Raw genomic sequence first — 23,065 nt, forward strand, 5'->3', positions numbered from 1 at the left:
TTCACATATTTCTCATGGTGGGGCAGTTATAGAGTCTTATACCAAATACAGCTCAGTCTTGTTCATTCATTCAATACAGTGTCCATTCATTCAACAGACATTTATTGGGCTGATAGACATTTTGCTAAGTATCAGTGAATTAAAATGTACAGGACTAGCCCAGTGGGTATGACAGTCACGTAACATGGTAGGTGTTATAAAGAAATATAGGTATCAGAGCCGGGTGTATTGCACCAAGAGGAAGGAGTGGCCAGTTCTGCCATGGTTGGTCTAGAGGGGGTTAGAACAGGTTTTTGAGGGCCTGGGAGAAGTCCCTTGGAATGCTTCCATGAGTAATGGGAACCTTCAGGAAACAGGTTGCCCTGCCCTTTAAACAAATAATAGACACAAATTACTGAACGTGTTGGTTAAACTACAGATGCAGCACCAGGATAAGAGGCTGCAGTGAAAATTCTCGGGCAGGACTGACAGCACCCTGGTGAGGAGACTACTATACCACTTACCATGTGGCCTTGGATAAGTCACTTAGAATGGCAATGGTGTCGATAATTGATGAAGATGATGGTGGTGATAAGCGATGGTTGTGAGCACTGAATGAGGTAGTGTGTTAAGAGGGGTTCGCTTAGCACAGCATCTGGCATGCCTTATGTGCTTCAGTGATCATGCATGGATCATACAAGAGGTTAAAATATTGAAATACTTTTGTCCTATTTGGTGAATAGCTGCTACCCTGAGCCCCCTGCGTGTCCTCTGTCTGGACCACTATACCTCTTTACAGTCCAGCACCTAATAGGTTAATATTCTAGTATAGCAGAGACCATAAGACTCTGCTCCTGCCCCAGGGCCTGCACTTGTTCTGATGGGTGGGTGCCCATGCTTTACCAGTGGTTAAATATTTTGAAATTATCCTTCCTTGTGAGCTCAATAATTGGCAGGTGTGTATGATTTTTTTTTTTTTTTTTAAATTTTAAGATGGAGTCTCACTCTGTTGCAAGGCTGGAGTGCAGTGGTGGGATCTCTGTTCACTGCAACCTCCACCTCCTGGGTTCAAGAGATTCTCCTGCCTCAGCCTCCAGACTAGCTGGGACTAGAGGTGCGCATCACCATGCCCCGCTAATTTTTTTTTTTTTTTTTTTTTGAGACGGAGTCTCGCTCTGTCACCAGGCTGGAGTGCGGTGGTGCAATCTTGGCTCACTGTAACCTCTGCCTCCTGGGTTCAAGTGATTCTCCTGTCTCAGCCTCCCAAGTAGCTGGGACTACGGGCATGCACCACTATGCCCAGCTGATTTTTGTATTTTTTTAGTAGAGACGGGGTTTCACCATGTTGGCCAGGATGGTGTCGATCTCTTGACCTTGTGATCCGCCCGCCTTGTGGTATACCAAAGTGCTGGTATTACAGGCGTGAGCCACCTGATTTGTTTTAATGAAGTGACTACATAAAGAGATGGTAAAACTTGAACCCAGTTCTAAAAAATAAGTAGGGTTGTCAGGTAGCCAGGGAAAAGGTGCTAGGTTTGAAGTTGTCAGGAGAGTTGAGAGGCTGAGCACGGTTCTTGAGGAGGGAATAGAGGGAGCAGAGGTGGGCAGCAGAGTGGAGATGGAATAGGAGGGCTGATGGGGCCAGGACCTGGAGGCCTTGTGTGTCATCCCTGAGAGTCTGGATCTGAACTATGAGGAATGAACGAAAGGGTTAAAGTGGGATGGGGCAAGTAACCATGGTCAGAACTGGGTTTTAGAATGCCCCTGCTTCTGCCTGCCACATTGGCAGGACTGGAGGAGAGCAAGACAGGGGCAGGTGGACATTGGGAAATAATGGTCTAGGCTGGGTCCAATGTGCCCTGAGGATGAGGGTTGCAGATGGATGTCAGAGACGTGCTAGGTTAGATGCTGCTGAATGCATGTGGGGTAAGGAAGGCAGAGGCCTCTAACACAATGTTCCTCCCAGATTGGGAGAGGATATGAGAAGATGAGTTATGCTCATGTTGCCTGTACAGACAGAGCCCATGGGATGGTCAGGTCTGGAGCTCGGATGATAGGCCTGCTTTCAGAATTACTCATCGATGCTAACTATTAAATTAAGGAAGTGGATGAGATTGCTTAGATGGTTTAAAGGAGATGTGAAGGAAAGGAACCCATGAGAGAATGATCAGAGAGGGCGGAGGAAAACGAATGGGGAGTGATGGTAAGGAAAGGAAGAGCCGAGGAAAGGCCCAGGAGACCAGTCAGCAGCCACGAGCACCGTGGCTTGAGTAGTGAACCGTGCCTCACTGGGTCACAATTCTGCATGCCGAAATTCCCCTAACTAAATTACTAAATGTCTGTTTCCTGACGAGACCCTAACTCATACCAAAGGCCTCCGATGGGTGAGACATTTTTTTGATAAAATATGCTGTTTTCATGGTTTCCAGCAGTGGCCATGCCTTACTTTTGAGATTGACACAGGGCCCTGCTTTCAGTAGACACTGAAGAAGCTGAGTGACTTGAGATGGCTTTGCAGAATCAACCCCTTGAGGACATAATTTCTTCTTTGATACCACCACTGCAATGAAGATAGCTGCCTCCGTTGGGCTGTGTAGCTCAATCTTAGTCTGCCTTCAGATGTCTGGGTCATATCCTGCTATGGCTGATGTGTGATGTCAGGCAAATACATCTTTTATTTCTCTGTATCTCATGTTCCTCATCTGCAAAATGATGGCCTTGGGCCGGACTAGTGGTTCTCACATAGTAACATGCATTGGAGTCCCCTTGAAACCTTGTGAAAACACCGATTGCAGGCTCCAGTGTTTCAAGTCAGGAGGTCTGGGGAGGGACTCAAGAATCTGCATCTTTAACAAGCTTCAGGTAATTCTGATGCTGCCGGTCTGGGGATTACACTTTGAGAACCACTAGGCTAGATGGTTACCAAGACTAAAATTAGAGCGTAGGGCTAAAATTCAATGGTGCCAGGTGTATTTATTTCTACCTAGAGGGAAAAGATGAAGGAGTTGGAAGCTAAAGTCTAAAAAGAAATATAAAGAGTGTATTGATGAGTGCCATCTCAAATTCTTTTCATCACAAGGATGGGTATGAATGAATGCATTAAATCGCTTTTTATTTCAACATAGATGCCAAACAATGCAGTCATTCTCTAGACATTTTCTGGTATATGCATTCATGTAATTTGCCACCTAGATAATAATTATTCCTAAATTATTAAATCCCTATGTCTAGCTCAGACCATACCTCTGAGCTACTGATCTGTTTTTCCAATGATATCTGGACACCTTGCTGTCCCCCCACCCCTAGAAATATCACACGTATCCAAATCAAAGTTGTTGCCCCTCAAAGTAAATGACATAGCTGGCCCCTTCACTGCTTAAGCCAGAAACTCAGGGGTCACCCGTTGTCTCCCCTTTCCCCTCCTTCTACATCCCCTAGGGTTAAGGCCTTGACACATCCACCCCTCTAGCCCCGGCCATGCCCCCATGGTGCTTCTGATCTCAACTGAGATCAGAAACACTGTCCATGCGCTCAGTATCCATTCAACAACATTCAGAAAGCACACACCCTTTGCCAGACTAAGGAGATGACTTTACAGGTATGGTTCCTGCCTTCACGGTGCTCATGACGCAGCTGTGAGGAGATATACAGAAACAGGGCAATGTATTATAACACTGCAGTATATGCTTGAGGGATGGGTACAGCCTCCTAACTAGCCTCCCTGTCTCTAGCCTGGCTCCCATTCGGGGAATCCTCCAGGGATGACCAGCATTCTCTGTCTCGAAAGCAAATCTGCCTGTGTCCCCTCCCCGCTAAATCCCTAGGCTCTCCCCTTGGCCTCAGGAGCAGCCTGGCTCTAGGGTGTGGCTGAGAAGCTTTCTGATTGCTCTGCCTTCCTGACCTCCAGTCTCCTCTTCTGCAAACTCTGCTTGTAGCTGCCCTGATTGGCTTAACCACCCGTCACATGTCCCTGGTTCTGTCACTCTTAGTGCCTTTGCAGGTTCCCTGCACCCCTCAACCCAAACCACAGGCTGAATTATGGAGCTCCTCCCACGAAAGCCCACACCCTGAGTGCTTCTTGTCCTCAAAGCGCTCCTCTGTCTGTCTCATGACCGCTTGCTTCTGCTGTGTTCCACATGAGAGTAAGGCTCTGTCTTTTGTCTCTGTATCCACAGAGGTCACTGTGCTTGGCCCATATAGTAATAATAGAAATAACTAAAATTGAGCATTTACTATGTGCCAGACACTGCTCTAAAGGTTTTACAAGGATTATCTCATTCAATCATTATAATAGTCTTAAGGGTAGGTACTATTAGCCTCGTCATTTTACTGATGGGGAAACTGAGGCACAGAGCCATTCAGTAACTTGGACAAAGGACTTCCTAGTCATAGCTAGTAAGTGGGGTAGCCAGGTTTAGAACTCAATAGCTTGAGTTATTAGGTTGATTCAAAAGTAATTGCACTTTTGCCATTAAAATTAATGGCAAACCATTACATTTTAATGGTAAAGCATTAAAAATCTGTACTGGTCTAGAACCGGTTTCTTTACTTAATAAGACATCACTATTTGGGATTACTTTTTGTTAAGGTATACCTTCCATGCTTTAAGGCACACACATCTGAAATATATAGCTGAATGAATTTCTGCACACGATACCTCTATGTCCTCATCACCAGATGAAGATACTTAACTTTTCCAGCACGCCAGGGGCTCCCTGTGCTCCTGAGTCAATACCCTCTCACCTAACCACTATTCTGACTGCTATCACTGTAGACTACTTTGCCCATTTTTGAATTTTATAGAGATGAAATCATACCATATAAGACTTGGTATTTCTTTAAAAAGTGACAACTTTATGAGATAAAAATCACATGGCATAAAATTCGCCCTATTAAAGTGTACAATTGTTTTCAGCATATTGCTAGAAGGTTGGAAACATTCCTATCTAGATGAATCTTGCCCCGCCATATATAAAAAAATGTGTGGCACATAGTAGGTGTTCAATGAAGAGCAGCTGTTCAATAAAGAGAACATACGGACTTCTGAACTGGACAGTGCATTTGTCCTGATGGTCAGTAACTCCAAGAGAAAAAGAGAGGGTGCAGTGGAAATTTTCTTTGTACCCCTCTGGCTGGGTTCACAGAGGGAGGACCTAAAGCCTCAGAGACAGAGGGTCGAATTGCCCTTCCCCCTCTTCGGGTTGTGTTTGGTCAAGGGATGGATTCCACCTGTTGTCGTTTATTATAAATTGGGCGCTGAGCTGCATTTGCTCAGAGGAGATGAGACAAAAGATGAGGTCTCCCTCCTCGAGAGGTTGCCAGCCAAACAGGGGCCACAGACATGTAAATGGCACCGTAATCACGTGCAGGGTGACCTGTGTGGTGGTGAAGGGACCGCATGAGGACTGCCGGGTCCTGGACACGTGTTGTTGTTGCCTGCCCGGCATCCAGTCCTCCTTCAAATTGGAAACTACTTCTCTGTTTTCTGTTAGGGAATCAGCTCTTCCCCACTCTCGGTCCATGTGGTTTTAATGAGACCGACTGGGCTGACTGCATGACCCAGGTTTGGCCAGTGAGAAATCTGATCTGACTTGTGTAAGAGGAACACAGGTCGCCATCGGGTCCTCTGACTACTGCTGGAACTGTCTGGGAAAGGATGCCTTCTGCCCACCGGGACTGCCAAGCTGGCTACATAAAAGCCCAGGGCCGCTAAGGGCCGTCACATGTGCAGAGGCCGCTGAGAATGAGGCCCGCATAGAAGAAAACAGAACCAAGAGACAGCAAAACACAGGTTCCTGAGGACACGGTTTGAACACCTGGGTCACCTGTGCCAGAGGCCACGTGTCTCCACAGAGCACCTGAACACCGCTGTGGCCCCTTTCCCACACACCATGCGACATGGAGCCATGGAGAGAATGGGCACAGCAGTGCTACTTATGAAGAAAGAAAAGTGGAAACACCTAGAAAGCCGCTACAAGATCATTCAGTCCACTATCACTTGTTCATACAATAGACCTCAAAACAACAAAAATGAATAAATCCTTATCTCCTGTATTTTGGGGATGAATCTCACAACTGAAATTCCGAGCAAAACAATAAGGTGCAGACAAAATACACGGTGTGACGCTTCGGAAATTCCTTAGTTCTTAAAACTATGGCATTTTACTCCGCAAAATAATACTAGGTACCGTAGCAAAGGGACCAGGAAATGACTGGGAGACTGAATATCCAAATTCAGATCATTCAATTTCTTAGGCTGAGTGGGGGATACCTAAGTGTTCATGATATCACTCACAATACCTTTGTTCTCCTTGCAATATTTTATTATGAAAATTCAAACTGCAAAGTTGAAAGAATTGTCCAGAAGACACTCACATATCTACTACTTAGATACCATAACAAACACTTCGCTATGTTCATTGACATCATCGACAATGTCTTGCTCCATTCAAAAAAATAAACACAATATGGGGAGATGGTAAATATGTGTGATATATATACCCAGGCTGCATCGCAGTGGCCAATCTTGGCTGACTGTAACCTCCACCTTCAGGGCTCAAGTGATTGTCCTTGAGAAGTAGCAGCTGGGACTAATAGGCGTGTGCCACCACACCCGGCAAATTTTTTGGTTTTTGTAGAGACAAGGTCTTCCCTTGTTGCCCAGGATGGGCTTGAATTCCTGGGCTTAAGTGATCACCCGCCCTGGCCTCCCAAAGTGCTGGGATTACAGGTGTGAGCCACCACACCCACCCTCCCCATGTTCCTGATATCTTTTCATAGGTCAGAAATATTTCATAATTAAACTTTTTTTTTAAAAAAGGGGAAGAAACACTTCCCCTTAAAAGCATATACTTTTAATAGTTAAACTAGTATAGATCAGAAAGCAAATGATGCCTACATATACTGCATGAAGTGCTTCATTTACACATGATTAATGACTTTTCATAGTAATGAGAGCTAAATAGCCATGTGACAGGCATTAGAGAGAGAGGAGGCTGAGAGGAGGCGCTCATCTAATTCTGCTGTTTTACAGATGGGAAGACTGGGCCTCAGAGAGGGGAAGTTGTTCACCCAAGCTCATGAACTAACTGGTTAAGAAGACTGGGCCTCATGTCTTCTCTTCTTCCCCATGATTCATTCTGGATCCACTTCAGGACTAAGCACAGACCCAAAATGCTCAGAAGCAAGCAAAGAATCAGGACAGTTAAGCTGCTGCAGGCAGCAAAACCCACTCTTGGCAGGAAGGGGTGTGGCAGCTGGGACTTGCTGTGCAAGCCCCCGTGCACGGCAATGAACACTCAGGAGCAACACCTGTTGGGTAATGGGCCTGTGGGGAAACCCCACTGATCCGTGTTCAGTGCCTGGTGATGTTGTGTTGAAAGAGGCATTGCCAATTGGGTGTAGCTGCCGGTGTTAGGATGCATCCTGTCTCACAGAGATCTTCATGGAAACTCAGAAACCTAGGTCTTTTTCATTTTCTCCATTCACTGGTTTGATCTTGGTTTGCACTCCAGGAGGGAGTTCCCAGGTGGGATAACAGGAACAGTAGGGATGGAGGAAATGACCTGGAATCAGGACTCTGGTCCTAGTGCTGCTCTGCTGGGCTGCGCTATCTGGAATAACACTTTCTCTAGGGCTCTGTCTGTCTTCCTATCTGAAATGCGAGGGGAGATCAAGCCATCTTCGTGTTCTCTTCCAGATCCAAATTTCCTTGACTTTAATCATCACACAAGGTTCTTTTGGAGCCTCAGGTGGGCAGGAGGAAGGCTGAGGGAAGAAGGGCTGGACGATGCGCGGATCTCTAGGGTTCAGGGTGGCTTCTGTCTTAACCAAGGGTCTGTTTGTATTTCCCACCGGGGCCAGGACACATTGGGTCACAATGTTTTCTCATTTATTGGGGTAGAATGGGAAGAGTTGGCCGGGCGGGACATCTTGGATAACCTCATCTAAAGACTGTTTACTTTCAGAAGATGCCAGGATGCATCAGTAAAAAATCCAAAGCAGCTCAAGCCCCTGAACTTTCAGCTGGCGACTAGCCCCAAATCAGTCTGACGGTGGCAGTAGGAACCCAGAGAACATAATTGAAGTGAGAATTTTGCGCCATCTAGTGTCTGAGTCAGGGATCACAGGAATAATTTCTTCATTTTTAGCTCTTGTTTGAGAAGGGATAAAATCCAGTTGTACTATTAAAAATACCAGAAAAATCCACTGTTTAAAAGACCTATGTGTGTATTTCTCTGTGACATCAATGCTTTTGTAATGTGTATACTATCACACTAATTAGCCCCTTTTGAAAACTTAGATATTAATAAAGGGTTTTAATATGAACCTTTTGTTAGCAGTTTAGATACCTAAGGACCTTTATCATTCCTACATCCAGCTAGTTAAGATGTGCAGGTGGTGCTCTTTAAGTCAGCCAAGTCACATGTTGGATACTTAGTCCTTAATTAACAGCCACCCATAATTGTGCATTTGTGTTTGATGTCATGCCTTAGGTGGAACACATTTCTCATCTCACTCATCCTGACATTTATCCCAGGGAGGAAAAATGGTTGTCTCCGATTTACTGATCAGACACTGCAGCTAAGCAATGGTCACTAATTTGCTTTCAGAGTATACAGTCTGTGGCAGCAGCAGGACTCAGACTCAAATCTGTTTGTCTCTAACAAAGCCTGCCTTTTGTCCATTAAACCACACTCCCTTTCCCATAGTAATAAAATCAGCTTCCTGTAATGTCCCAGAATACAGCTATGTACCTGTACTGTGCTTATAATACTTGTGGTTAAGAAACTGGGTTCTGGCCGGGTGGAGTGGCTCATGTCTGTAATCCTAGCACTTTGGGAGGCTAAGGCAGGTGGATTGCTTGAGCTCAGGAGTTCGAGACCAGACTGGGCAACATGGCAAAACTCTGTGTCTACAAAATATATAAAAATTAACCAGTGTGCTGGTGCTTATCTGTAGACCTAGCTATTTAGGAGGCTGAGGTGGGAGGATTGCTTGAGCCTGGGAAGTTGAGGCTGCAGTGAGCTGTGATGGCAGCACTGCCCTCTAGTCCAAGTGAGACCCTGTCTCAAAAAAAAAATTGGGTAAATTGGGTTTTTGAGCCTTACTATTTGAGTTCCCAGGCATGGCATGTTCTATCTGTCTGACACTGGAAAGGTTACTTACATGCTTCCTGCGTCAGTCTCCTCACCTATAAATGCAAACGATGCTAACGTTAGAGCCTAGTTCATAGGGTTGTTGTGAGGCTTACTACATCTGAGGTGCTTAGAACAGCGGCCATGACAGTGAAGTGCTCAATTATTGGTACTTCGAAATTGACTAAATGCAGGAAATTGAAATGCCAGGCTTGTGAAATGAGCCCTCCTATAGTTGGCCTGCAAAATGTGAGTTTAGAATATTTTTTTTTTCTGACAGGGTCTCACTCCATCACTCAAGCTGGAGTGCAGTGGCACAATCACAGCTCGCTTGCAGCCTCTACCTCCTGGGCTCAAGCAATCCTCCCGTTTCAGCCTCCCTTGTAGCTGGGACCACAGGTGCACACTACCACACCTGGCTCATGTTTTGATTTTTTCATAGAGACAGGTGTCTCACTATGTTGCTCAGGCTGGTATCAAACTCCTGGGATCAAGTAATCCTCCTGTCTCAGCCTGCCAAAGTGTTGGGATACAGGCCTGAGCCACTGTGCCCCGCCGAGTTTAGAATTTTGATTGTAAGTGCCTTCAGGTGGGCCTGTGGCCTCTAGATTCTCACAGTTCCCACCACTCACTTGCGTCTGCTTCTCCATTCATTCAGGCCTCTTGTCTGGCTCCTGGAAGCATTTGGTGTGTTGACAGTGAGTGAGATGAATTACATGAAAATTGTCAACCTGAGAAATGGAAACTTTGGGCTCTTTGTCGATCTCTTTTAAGGCCTGTGACTTCATGGCTCTGTACATCAAAGAAGATCTTTGGGTTTTCTTGTGCAATTTGACTTCTCTTGCCAAGAGCAGAGGCTCTTCTAGCCAAGAACTAAAGCCCACCAGGCAGTTCCTTTCCACATTCTTCTGCAGATGGCTACTTTCCTCCTATCCTTCATGGGAAGGCACTGGGGCTTGCTAAGGTAGGGAGGGGCATGGGAGAGAGGGAGTAAGATCTGCAAAGAGGCAGCCTACACACTCAACCCCTAGACACCTCTGCAGAGAAAGTCTATGCTGAGAAGTTATCAGAGCCACAAGACAGTCCTGAAAATCAGATGCCACTCAGAGGCAATTTCCATCCACTACCAGAAGAGGACACTGTAGTGCAGCGGCCCAGGAGTGGGCAGCTGCAGCCAAGGAAGGTTCTATTTCATAATGCTTGGAAGTAGCTGGGACCTGCCATTAAGAAGCTTGGCCCAGTTTTTCCTGATGGCCTCTTCTAGATCTGACATTCTGCAATCCCGTCAGGAGAGAACTGGAATGAATCAGCCAAGAATTCCAAGTGGGTTTATAGAAGGAAGAAACCAGAAGCAAGGGCTGGGGGTGGAGGTGGGTGTTGCTGGGAAGTTTCTTTTATTGGGGACTCAAATCTAAGTGAATCCAGGAGGAAAAAAAAAAACCCTTAAAACAGCTCCCCTGGGTCACATGCTCATGTTGGGCAGCCTGTCAAACCACCCCAAGTCCACTGGAATCCAGCATGACATTATAGCCTGCTGCTGCCCTTGTTGGGGTGAGTGTTTAATCCCAAAGAAACAATTAAAGTTACAGAGAGCACACACTGGTGGTTTGCCCATCTCTGCATTTTGTAATAGCAGAGCCTATTTTCCTTCTTGATGGGAATGCCTTCCAGAAATGGCTCGGTGCAGCGTCTGTGGTGGCCTTGGGTGCTCCTTGGCAGAGATAAAAAGTGAAGTCAGCAGGTGAACCCTTTCTGGCTCAGCTCAGCAGCCACTGAACTTGCCTTGCTATGCTTCAGAAACCCCTCTGGTGGCCCCCCTCACCCCCAAGTCTCTGACTCTGGGCAGAGCCTCTTTCCATTGGAGTCATTTCAGTGGGTGTCCTCAGTTGCCATTAAGAGACAAATGGGTATTTTTGATGGTTCTGGGTATCTGTTTCTCCATTGGCCTCAGATCCTGCCAGAATCATCCAGCACCACAAAACCAGCAGCAGAAGTGTGAAGGCTGGATAGAGTAGGTGAGACTTGTTCAGGCCCTACCACACTTCCCATTTTCCCGACTATTCCTGCATTCATGGCTGTGGCCCTTTTACCCACTGTCCTGGTATTACTCTTGGACTTGTTCCTGGAGCTGGTGGAGGCAGGATAGCCTCGTGGCTAGAAACTTAGGCTCTGGAGCTAGACCACCTTGGCGTATGACTTGGGGCCAAGCACTTAAACTTCTTGTTGCCTCTGTTCCTCACCTGGAAAATGAGGTGATTATAATAGTACCTACCTCACAGAGTATTGGTGAGAAGTAAATCTGTAAAGTGCTTAGAACATTATTTATTATTAGGCACCTAACAAATATTTGTTGAATATATACGTGCATGTGTATATTATGCAGATTGATGTATGCTGATAAAAAAAATCTTGGAAGAAAATACATTTTACAAAAAAGATCTCTACTTCTGTTTCTGGCCAGGTAGAGTAACAGGGACTGGATTTACCCACCTGTCTGGAACAACTAAGTAATAAGCACATAATAAGTGATCATTACATGTTATTATTTTCATGCTTTTTTCATGCTCATTTATCCCTCATAAGTGTGTGAAGCAGCTTCTACTATTAGTTCCATTTACACCTGAGGAAGTTGAGTTTCATATGGCTTACTTGATGTGACCAGGTCACTTAGGTAATAAAAGGCAGAGTCAGGATGCTGACATTCCAGAGGCTATGTTCCTTTTTTTTTTTTTTTTTTTCCCTCAAGACAGAGTCTTGCTCTGTTGTCCAGGCTGGAGTGTGGCTGGGTGCAGTGGCTCACATCTGTAATCTCAGCACTTTGGGAGGCTAATGCGAGCATATTACTTGAAGTTAGGAGCTCGAGACTGGCCTGACCAACATGGTGAAACCCCGAATCTACTAAAAATACAAAAATTGGTGGCATGCACCTGTAATCTCAGCTACTCAGGAGGCTGAAGCAGGAGAATCATTTAATCCCAGGGGGCAGAAATTACAGTGAGCCGAGATCATGCCACTGCACTCCAGCCTGGATGACAGAGTAAGACTGTGTCTCAAAAACAAACAAACAAAAAAATAATGAGAGGCCATAATTTTTGGAGCTCATGTAGGGTTAGGATTCTGTTCCCACCAGTAAATGTGAAAAAGTCAAAACCTCATACTTCACAGTACATTAGGCAGAAGACTCAGATAAAAAGAAAATTAGCCTCAGACAAACTGCTCAATAAAGTTTAAAAGCAATTCTTGAAAACATCATACTGACCCCAGGTAACTTCACTGTGTCCCAGAACAAAGTTTGAGAATATTTATAATAATAAATGTATATATAGAACACCCAAAAAGGTAAAATTCACAATGTTGGGCTGATGCAAAACATCAGCAAGATGCAACCCATAGTCAAGAGAAAATTCAATCAATTGGAACTGACCTAGGAGTGACACAGATGTTAAAAGCTATAGGCAAGGGAATTAAAATAATTATTATAAATGTATTCCATGTATTCTAGAAGCTAGAGGAAATATTGAACACCATAAGTAGAAATAGGAAAGTTATAAAAGTGACTCAAATCAAACTTCTAGAGGTGAAAACAATGATGTTCTAGATGGTGCTAATGGCAGGTTAAACATTTGAGAAAAAAGATTAATAAACTTGAAGACATAATAATGGAAATTACTGGAAATGAAACATTAAAAAAGATTCCCAAAATGAACGACATTAGCAAGAGGTGGCAAAACTGCAAGTAGCCAAATATACATGTAATTGGAATCTCTGGAGGAGAGGGGAGGGCAGAAAAATATTTGAAGAGACAATGGCAGACATTTTTCAAATTTGTTGAAAGGTATAAACCCACAAATCCAAGATTCTTGCTAAACCTCAAGAAATATGAAGAAAATGACACTAAGATACATTATGATTAAATTGCATAAAACAGGTGGCAAATAGGGAATCTTAAAAGCAACCAGAGGGGAAAAAACGCATTTTCTACCAAAAAGAAGGAAAAAAGCAGATATCTTCTTGGAAACAACATAAGGTAAAAGAGAATTGGGCAATATATCTAAAATATTGACAGAAAAACCATCAACTCATTTCAAAAATGAAGGCAAAATTAAGCTGAAGAATTTATTAATATCACCAGCCAACTTGTACTATAAGAAATATTAGGCTGGATGCACTGCCTCACACTCTCGTAATCCCGGTGCTTTGGGAGGCTAAGGCAGGAGGATGGTTTGAGCCCAGGAATTCAAGACTTGCCTGGGCAGGATGGCGAAACCCCGTCTCTACAAAAAAAGAAAGAAAGAAAAAATAAATCAGGCATGGTGGCACTCTCCTGTTGTCCCAGCTGCTTGGGAGGTTGAGATGGAAGGATTGTGAGCCTGGGAGGTAGAAGCTGCAGTGAGCCATGATCATACCACTGTACTCCAGCCTGGGCAACAGAGTGAGACCCTACTTCAAAGAAAAAACGAAAAAAATATATTAAAGGAAGTCCTCCAGGCAGAAAGAAAATGCTACTAGGTAGACATTTGAATCTGTGTAAGAGAATGAGGAGCCTGAGAATTGTTAATTATGTTGAGTGAAAATTCTCATTATTTAAATTCTGTAAACTACAATTGACTGTTTAAATTTGGAAAGTAACAAGCTATTGTGGAGTTTATAACATGTATAGAAATAAAATGCATGAGAACAAGAACACAAAAAGGGAGGAAGGGCAAAATAGGACAGTTGTATGATTCTTATATGTGAAGCAGCATTATCTACTTGAAGGTAGACTGTGAGTTAAAGGTGTATTTTATAAACCCTAGAAAATACACTAAAATTGTAAAAAAAAAAGTTATAGCTAATAAACCACCATGGAAGATAAAATTCCAAAGGAGGTATTCCAAGAGGATAGGAGAAACTTTTGGGAGAGACGGACATGATCATTGTATTATTGTGGTGATGGTTTCATGGGTGTAGACATATATCAGAACTTACTAAATTCTATACTTGAAACACATGCCCTTCATTGTCTGCTAGTTGTACTTTGGGAAGGCTGTTAACAAAACAATTTTTGATGGTAGGATTATTCATCGCTTTTATTTTTATTATCCTTTTCTGTTTTTTCCAGAATGAAAATGAGAAAGATAAAGCCAATCAGTCTGTTTTTGTAAAGCCGCTATTTCTAGCCCTTCCTTTTGTCATTCTTTTCCTTTTATTATAGAAAAGTGACAAAATTCTCCTGTTTCTCACACTTTTTCCTTTTCTCTCCCTGTAATCCGCTCAGCCAAAGATCACCAGCTTCAAACATGTTCCTTCCCTGCATTTCTCCCTGGCTACCCGTCACCTACCATGTCACTGAGGCCTCAGACCCGTAGCCCGGTGTATAACCCTCGCAGCCTGGCAGCTTCCTCCATGTGGTCTGGTTAGCCTGCAGCTGGCACATTTTGGTGGTTAGAGGCTCACTTGGGACTTGGGTTTTGCCTCTCCAAGGCACCATTTCCCTGGCCCTCCATTCACTGGGAGGGGGCTGCAGAAGGAAACAAAAAGCAAGAGACTAGGGAGCAGCTCCTCGCTCTCCTGAACTGAGCAGTCGTCTTTCCACAGAGCCCGGGGGACTCAGCCATGGAGGGTGAGCTATGAAGAGGGAGACCCCGGCATCTTAAGTGTCCCAGAAAAAAGAAGACCTTGAATTGAAGTGAGCTCCACAGAACACTGACCTCTCAGGATAGCATTTAAGTGGGGTGTGTGTGTGTGTGTGTGTGTGTGTGTGTGTGTGTGTGTTTCTCCCAGCCATAAATTCTAAAAAATAATATGTATAACCCCAACACTAATAGTACCTCCCACCCTCCCTTCCTTCCTTCCTTTTCTTTCTCTCCATTCTTCTTTTTCCATTTCCACTGGCTTTCACGAACCCACTGTCCCTTCTCCTTGCACAAGACTCTACCCCTTTTATTATCACTATATCTCAGTCTGCGTTTTCACAGCACCTGGTCTTGAAAAGTGTCCAACTGACTTGAGGGCTCCCTTGCGAGGCTGTTTCCAGCAGGTGTCTCCTATTAAGCTTTGCCCCAGCCCCAGCCCGTGGCTCCCCTCTCTGCCCTGCCCACCTTCACGTCCCACTTCCTCACCTAACTTCAGCTTTTGCAGAGCACGAGAGAGGGCTGCCTTTAGCAGGTGTACCCCGGCAACACGCCTGGCTGCCAAAAACAATGCTCCTTGTGCCAGGCAAGAACTCTTCACGTGGCAGAATGTTTATGAAACTTTTCCCCAGAAAAATCTGGAGTCGAGCAGTTTGAAACTACAGGGAGGGAGCCCGAAAAACATTTTTTTTTTTGCACTTTCTCCAAGGACCTTTCTCAAAAAGCAAAGGCAAATTGCATTGTTTATGGGGGACAAAAAGAAAAACACAAGACACCAACAGTAACACAGGGTAATTACAGACGATGGAGTGAAACTCTGTCAGCGACCACTGGAAGGAGGTTCGTTTTTTCCCCTAGTATTCTTCATGTTGGATGCAAAATAGCCACGGCTGTGCTAAATTCCTGCGGATGGTGCATTTTTGCCAGGATGGATCTGGTTGGGACAAAATCTTATGGTTCTGAGTAAGGGTGGAAAGCATAATAAGTGTTTGTTGGAAAGATGGGAAATTCCTTGACCTTCTCCAGACTCTGGGTCTCCCAGGGGGCTGGGAATAGGAAGCTCCCAGTTTAGTTTCTGTGACATCTGGGTCTGATCTAATGAGGGTTCAGGGACCCTTGACTTCTGGGTATTGAAGTGTTGGGTTTACACTTCTCCCCTCTGCTGGAGTGTGTACTACCGGCTGATCTGCCAAGTCACTCACTTTAAATGTTAGCAGTGGCCATGGTGTGTGTGTGTGTGTGTGTGTGTGTGTGTGTGTGTATGTGTGTAAGCAAGCAGTTAGAGTGTGACTGTTTTTTTCTTTTCTTTTTTTTTTTTTGAGATGGAGTCTCCCTCTGTCACCTAGGCTGGAGTGCAGTGGAGCGATCTCAGCTCACTGCAACCTCTGCCTCCTGGGTTCAAGCGATTATCCTGCCTCAGCCTTCCATGTAGCTGGGATTACAAGTGTCTACCACCACACACAAGCTAATTTTCGTATTTTTAGTAGAGATAGGATTTCACCATGTTAGCCAGGGTGGTTTCGAACTCCTGACATCAAGTGATTTGCCTGCCTCATGCTCCCAAAGTGCTAGGATTACAGGTGTCAGCCACCGCACCCGGCCAGAGAGTGACTTTTAAAGAACTTTCATAGAGCAGCCTTGTATCAGTTTCCTCTGGCTGCTGTAACTAATTATCACAAACTTAGTGCCTTACAACATACATTTTATTCTTTCAGTTCTGGGAGTCAGAGTTCCAGATCAGTCTCACTGGGGTGAAATCAAGGCATTGGCAGGGCTGCGTTCCTCCTGGAGGCTCTATGGAGAATCTGTTTCCTTGTGCTTTCCAGCTCCAGAGGTCACCCGCATTCCTTGGTGCCCCTCAGAGCTGGCAGTGCAGTGTCTTCAGATCAGCCTGACGTTCCTCTGACACTTTGCTTTTCTCTTTGCAAATCCCTCTCTGATTCTTGTAAAGACCCTCATGAGGATGCTTGGGCCCACCTGGATAACCCATGATAATGTCCTCTTCCAAGACTTTAACTTAATCACACACGCAAAGTCCCCTTTGCCATGTAAGGCAACATATTCACAGGCTTCAGGGGTTAGGATGTGGACATCTGGCAGGGTGAGAGGGCCATGATTTTGCCTACTATTGGCTGCTCTGAAAGGCAGTTCTTTCAGTCATGTGGTGAGGAAAGAGGGGATTTGCTTTAAATGGAAAAGACAGTCAGTGGCCGAGATGGGATTTGGATCCTAGTTTACAACTCCCTATTTTTCCACTGCACTAGGATTTGAAGGTGAACTTTTGAGGGATTCTTGCAATGCACATCACAGCCTTTTTGGAGAGGAAGCAATTCTAAGCCCAGAGGGTGTCGGAAGGATCGAATGAAAAATTGTAGAAACTATCTACTGAGCTTCACTTTGTGCAAAGACTAAGGTAAGTGATCAGAGGCCCTACTTCACAGAACCATTCCCAGAGCACTATCCAGGGGGGGCAGTTATTAGCTCCTTTTTACAACTAAGAAGACCTAGACTTCGGGAGATTAAATAATTTGACCAAGAAAGCAGTGAAACCAGATGCGAAATCAGGCCTGTCTGATGTCAAAGCCCATGTTCTTCATGACTGTGGTAAAGGGGGAAGACTCATTACACACTTTTCTGATAGGAGAAAATTCTGCTGTTCTTCTTGATTTACCTGCAAGGCTAAGTTAATTCAATAACATTCAGATGGAACAGACATGTATGGAGAAATTGTAGGCATGGAGAGGTTGGATAATTTATGTAATGTCACACAGCCAGGCAGAAGCAAGGCCAAGAATAGATGCCAGAAGCAAATCAGTTATGGGGAACTTTGTGTTAAGGGTCTCAGCCATAAAGATGGTGCATGTAAAGGATGCTAGGAGAAGCGATCCCTCTGTTCCTCAGCACCCTCTGGAGGATAGAGGAGGACACACATAGAGGTGTCGCGGGAATTGAAGACGGTAAGACAAAGTCCAGTGCTGTGTGGCCAGCAAAGGCCTCCAGTATTCCCTGATCCTGCCTTCTAAGCACATTTCCTGCCTCTCTCCTTCAACTTGCTATGCCCCTGCCACAGTGCTCTTTCTGTGATGCCAACACTCCAAGTTCCTTCCTAGCTTAGGGCCTTTGCGTTTCTCACCCACTGTGTCCTGGTTCTGGCGTGGCTGATCACTCTTGCCATTCAGGCCAGTCACCTCCTCAGGAGGCCCTCCCTGAATACCCAATTGCTTTCCACTCTGTCACATAACACTGTTATTTTTTGTTTCCTCAAACTTACTACTCTTTGATTTTCTTATTCATTTACTTTTTAAAATTATTGGTCTCTACCCTGCACTCCCCATAAGCCTCACTGAAAGTCGGGAGGTGGGGGCCGGGCCTGATTATTTCCAGCTGTGTCTCCCGGAGCCTGGTACATGGTATGCCTGAACACATATTTGTTGAATGAATGAGTTGACTAGGTAGACAAAGATGGAGGGACGATAGTCTAGGACTCTTGCTGGAGGAAATAGCCTTCACAAAGGCATGGAGTTTTGAGAGAACAGGGAGCAGCAAGGGTGGTCAACTGACTGGTGTGGCTACAGGATCAGGGTCTACATGCTGCCAAAGGATTTTGAGTGGGGGTGTGTCATTGTCAGATTCTTATGATTTTTGGATCATTTTGGTTGAGTATGCAGAGTGGATTAGACCAGGGGAAGGTGGAAAGCAGGGGTAATAGATAGGGTATTATATAGTCTAGATAACGGGTAAGAACTTGAATCATCTGTTTAGCCTGGGGATTCTGCGGATGGTTTTTTGGGTGGGCCTTGTAATGTACACTTTCGTATAGGTATATATTTGTTCTCCAGGCACATTGGCCTCCTTGTTGCTTTTAGCAGATTCTGTCAGTGCCCTGCCCTTTTCCTTCATGCCTGGTGCACCCTGTGGCAGGGACAGGCACCTGGAGTGCTGCCTGCTAGCCTACTCTTGGCTACCCCACAGCAGGTCTGGAGTGCCTGGGCATTAACACTTGGGAACAGCCTCAGCCGGTAGCCAATGCTGAAGAATAAGGCCTCAGCCTCCTCAGACCCCAGGGACAACTCTGGAGCATATTCTGTGCCATCTCTCTGATGTCCCCAGGGTACTGAGCCTCAGTTGCCCATAGTGGTAACCTGGTCATTGCATAATCCTTCCTATAGCAGCTTCCTCCCATTCTGTTCTCACTTTCTCACTCTCTTCTCAGTGTGTCTGGGATCACCTACCAAAATAAGCTACTTACATTCAAATTCTTGTCTCAGGGTCTACTTCTGGAGGATTCTTGCTTAAGACTGTCTTAGTCCATTCAGGCTGCTATAACAGAATATCATAGACTGAGACGCTTAAACATAAGAGACATAAACAACAGAAATTTATTTCTCACAATTCTAGAGGCTGGGAAGTCTAAAACCAAGTGCTGGCTGATCCGGTGTCTGATGATTGTCCACATTCCAGTTCATAGATGGCATCTTCTCTCAATATCTTCACCTGATAGAAGGGCCAAAGCATTCCCTTGGACCTATTTTATAAGAACACTGATCCCATCCATGAAGACTCTGACCATATAACTCAATCACCTCCTAGAGGCCCTGCCTCCTAATACCATCACTCTGTGGTGGTTAGGATTTCAACATGTGAATTTTGGGAGTGACACAAACATTCAGACCACAGCAGATGCTGCTTCTCAAATACACCATACACATTCCTGTTTTAGGAACTTTGCATTTGCTGTCTCTGGGTTGTTCTTCCCCTGAGTTTCCAGAAGATTCACTCTTTTATCTCTTCAGATCTTTACTGAGCTATCCTCTTGATTCTCAGTCAGTTTGGGTTAGGTTATGCCGAAGTAACACGCCATTAATTTCATTGAACCTAACTACCAAAGATGTATTTGTCTTCATACTACATGCCCTCTATGGTATGCAGTGCTGCTTTGCACCACAGAATTACTCAGGACTGAGGCTGATGGAAGCTCCATTGCATCACAGATTCCACAGTTTACCACAGCATAACAGAGACCATGGAGAAGTAATACTCATCACTTTTGCTCATACAGACCAGAGCAAGTCAATGGCTGCACCTGGTGGGCAGCAGTGAAGTGCATTCCTACCTTAAGAACAGGAATCAGTGAGCTGGAAATATTTGGGCAACAACCCCAACAACAAGTCCCACATCATAAGAGAGTTGGTTCTGATACCATATTGAAAAATGGAACCTCATAGGTGCTGGTTGTGCTCAGTGCCTTGAACTGGGTGATGGTTACATGGGTATTAATCCATTTTCACACTGCTATAAAGAACTACCCAAGACTAAGTAATTTATAAAGAAAAGAGGTTTAATTGACTCATGGTTCTACATTCCCAGGGAGACCTCAGGAAACTTACCATCATGGCAGAAGGCAAAGTGGAAGCAAGGCACATCTTACATGGCAGCAGGCAAGAGAGGGACAGCGAGGGGGAAACTGCCAAACACTTTTAAAACATCAGATTTCACTCATTATCATGAGAACAGCATGGAGAAAACTGCCCCCAGGATCCAATCATCTCCCACTAAGTCCCTCCCTTAACATGCAGGGATTACAATTCTAGGAGAGATTTGGGTGGGGACACAGAGCCAAACCATATCGGGTATGTTCACTTTGAGAAAATCTATTACACTTCTGGCTTGATCACTTTTCCTTGCATGTATGTACTCCAATGAAAAGTTTAAAAAGTGCACTCCCGCACTTGCTATGCCTTTTCCTACCTGACTTTTTCTCCATAGCACTTATCACCATTGAACCTACCACGTTTTGTACTCTGTTCTGCTTGTCTTTTCTATTGGAATGTAAGCTCCATGAAGAGAAGACATTTTCCAGTTTTTTTTTTTTTTTCCATCCAGTCTTTCCCTGCTGTTTGACCAGCATCTGGCATAGAAGAGGCACTCAATATATATGTATTAAATAAATGAATACTTGGAACCAGATGTGATATTCAAACTATTTCTTAACTAGAAGGCACAGATGTGATCCAGTTGGGATGGATGCTCATTGTAAACAAACTGGTATAGCCTTTTGGGCAAAGCGGTTGAATATTAGCCCTGACTGAGACACTAAATGCCGCAGTTGGAAATCTTATACTCTCCCTTTAACAGTGTATTAAGCATGTTTGGAGAACAGGCATTGCCAAAGTGAAGGTCTCTGTTACTGTAGCTATAATTTGCAGAAGGAAGGGGAACTCACACCTCCTAAGCATTTAATCTTGTGCCAAGTCCTGGGCTGGCTCTTTTATGACTATTATTTAATTTAACTTCATGGCTGATGTTTTATTTCAAAATAAACCCCAACTGCATGCACCCGCATTTTTTTTCCTCTGGGCCTCTCCTTCCCTCTCTATGTGCCCACTTTGCCATGCACCTGGCAGGTCAAAAGGCACTCCTGAGACCTCAGTGGTTGATTAAAGCCAGGTTAAGAAAAGTGGCTTCCATGTGCATCTGACTGGGACCAGACCTCCAGCAAAACCATGAGAGGTCACACCAAGAGAGCCAAATAGACCATTTTTTCCGTCTGTTTCCACACCTCATCTTTTCCTATCACATGTGTCACCTAGAAGGCTTTACACTGAAGCCTCCTGGTTGGCCCGGGGTTCATAAATAATGGCCTAGAAGCAGTTATTCTTTCAACTCATTATTATTGTTTTATTGAAGTAGTGGCTGGAGAATGCTAACTCTGCTTTTTATGAATTTTGGCTTGCTTCAAGACCAGGCCTCTGGGTCTGGCTTGGAAAATAACTTTAGAGTGAACTTCACACACTACCCACTCAGTCACTTTTTAATTCACTCACCTGACTCCCCCTGAACCCTGAGGAGTCAGTCCAAGAACTCTGTGGGACGTGGGTTCTGCTATGCTTTTAAAAAAAAATAGTCCTTGGTGGCGATGGCCCCAGAAAAGAATAGAGTCTTCAGAATCAAGAAGTTATAATAACTCTTATCTGAGAAGGATGATTTCATTTCTGTATTCTTGCCACGTCTTCACGGGTATTAGAGCTGAAAACAAATTGATTATTTATTTCAGTCAGTCAACCGACAAATTATTATTGAGCATCTTTCCCCTGTACCAGGCACCAGATCTGGAGCTAGGGATGCAGCAGCAGACAGACAAAGATGATGCGTTTATTCCCTCATTCATCCAGCGGTTATTTAGTGAGCACATACTGAAGGCTAGATCCTGTGCTGGGTGCAGAGGGTGCAGAGAAAGCAGAGAGAGATATGGTATAATCTCTGCCTTAAAAATCTAATGTTTAAGAACATAAGCCCAAGAGTCAGATGTGGGTTCAAATCCCAGATCTGCCCAATAGTAGCTGGGTGACCTTGGGCAAGTTAATCCAAGTCTTGGAGTTTTTGTTTTCATGTCTGTAAAAAAAGATAGCAGTAGTACCTATCTTACGGGGCTATTGTCTTTGGAATTGTATTTAGCAAATATTCAGTAAATGATAGCTAGTTACTATTATTAATAATACTGTGAGTAATCTAGTCAGGCAGAAAAATAGACCAAATTTTATAACATGATAAAACCTATAATGCATGAAGCATCATGGAAACATAGAGAACAATAAATTCTTCTGATGGAACAGGAAAAGGTGAGTGGGTGCGGTGGCTCATTCCTGTAATCTGAGCACTTCAGGAGGCCAAGGTAGGTGGATCACTTGAGGCCAGGAGACCAGCCTGGCCAGCACGGTGAAACCCCATCTCTACTAAAAATACAAAAATTAGCAGGGTGTGGTGGTGGGTGCCTGTAGTCCCAGCTACTTGGGAGGCTGAGGTAGGAGAATTGCTTGAGCCCAGGGGGCTGAGGCTGCATTGAGCTGAGATTGTGCCATTGCACTTCAGTCTGGGTGACAGAGCAAGACTCTGTCTCAAAAAAAAAAAAAAAAAAAAAAAAAAAAAAAAAAAAAAAAGGCTTCATAGAAAGTGGATTTTCAGGGCTGCTGGTGGGGGTGGGTAGGAGGAACTGGGGAAGGACAGCCAGCAAATGGGAACAAGATGGGCAAAAACACAGCTGTTTAGAAACTCAATGTGTGATTGAAAAGATGAAGAAACCTTGGGGAGGAGTGAGAGGAGGTGACATGGGTCAACGTAAGGCACATCACATGGACTCCGGAGAAAATCTTTGTTAGGCCACTTACTACCTCTGATGCCTCCTGTTAAGTTTCTAAACCTCTTTGGGTTTCCTGCAAAGAATAATGGATAATTACACCTATGTCATACGAACAATTCATGTTTTCCAAGCCATTCCAACTGGGGAGAAAATGGTGTCACTGAACTGTCAGAAAAGAATATCTTTCTATTCTTTTTTTT

Source organism: Saimiri boliviensis, chromosome 7, assembly GCF_048565385.1.
Source record: "Saimiri boliviensis isolate mSaiBol1 chromosome 7, mSaiBol1.pri, whole genome shotgun sequence".
In the NCBI taxonomy this organism is placed as follows: Eukaryota; Metazoa; Chordata; class Mammalia; order Primates; family Cebidae; genus Saimiri; species Saimiri boliviensis.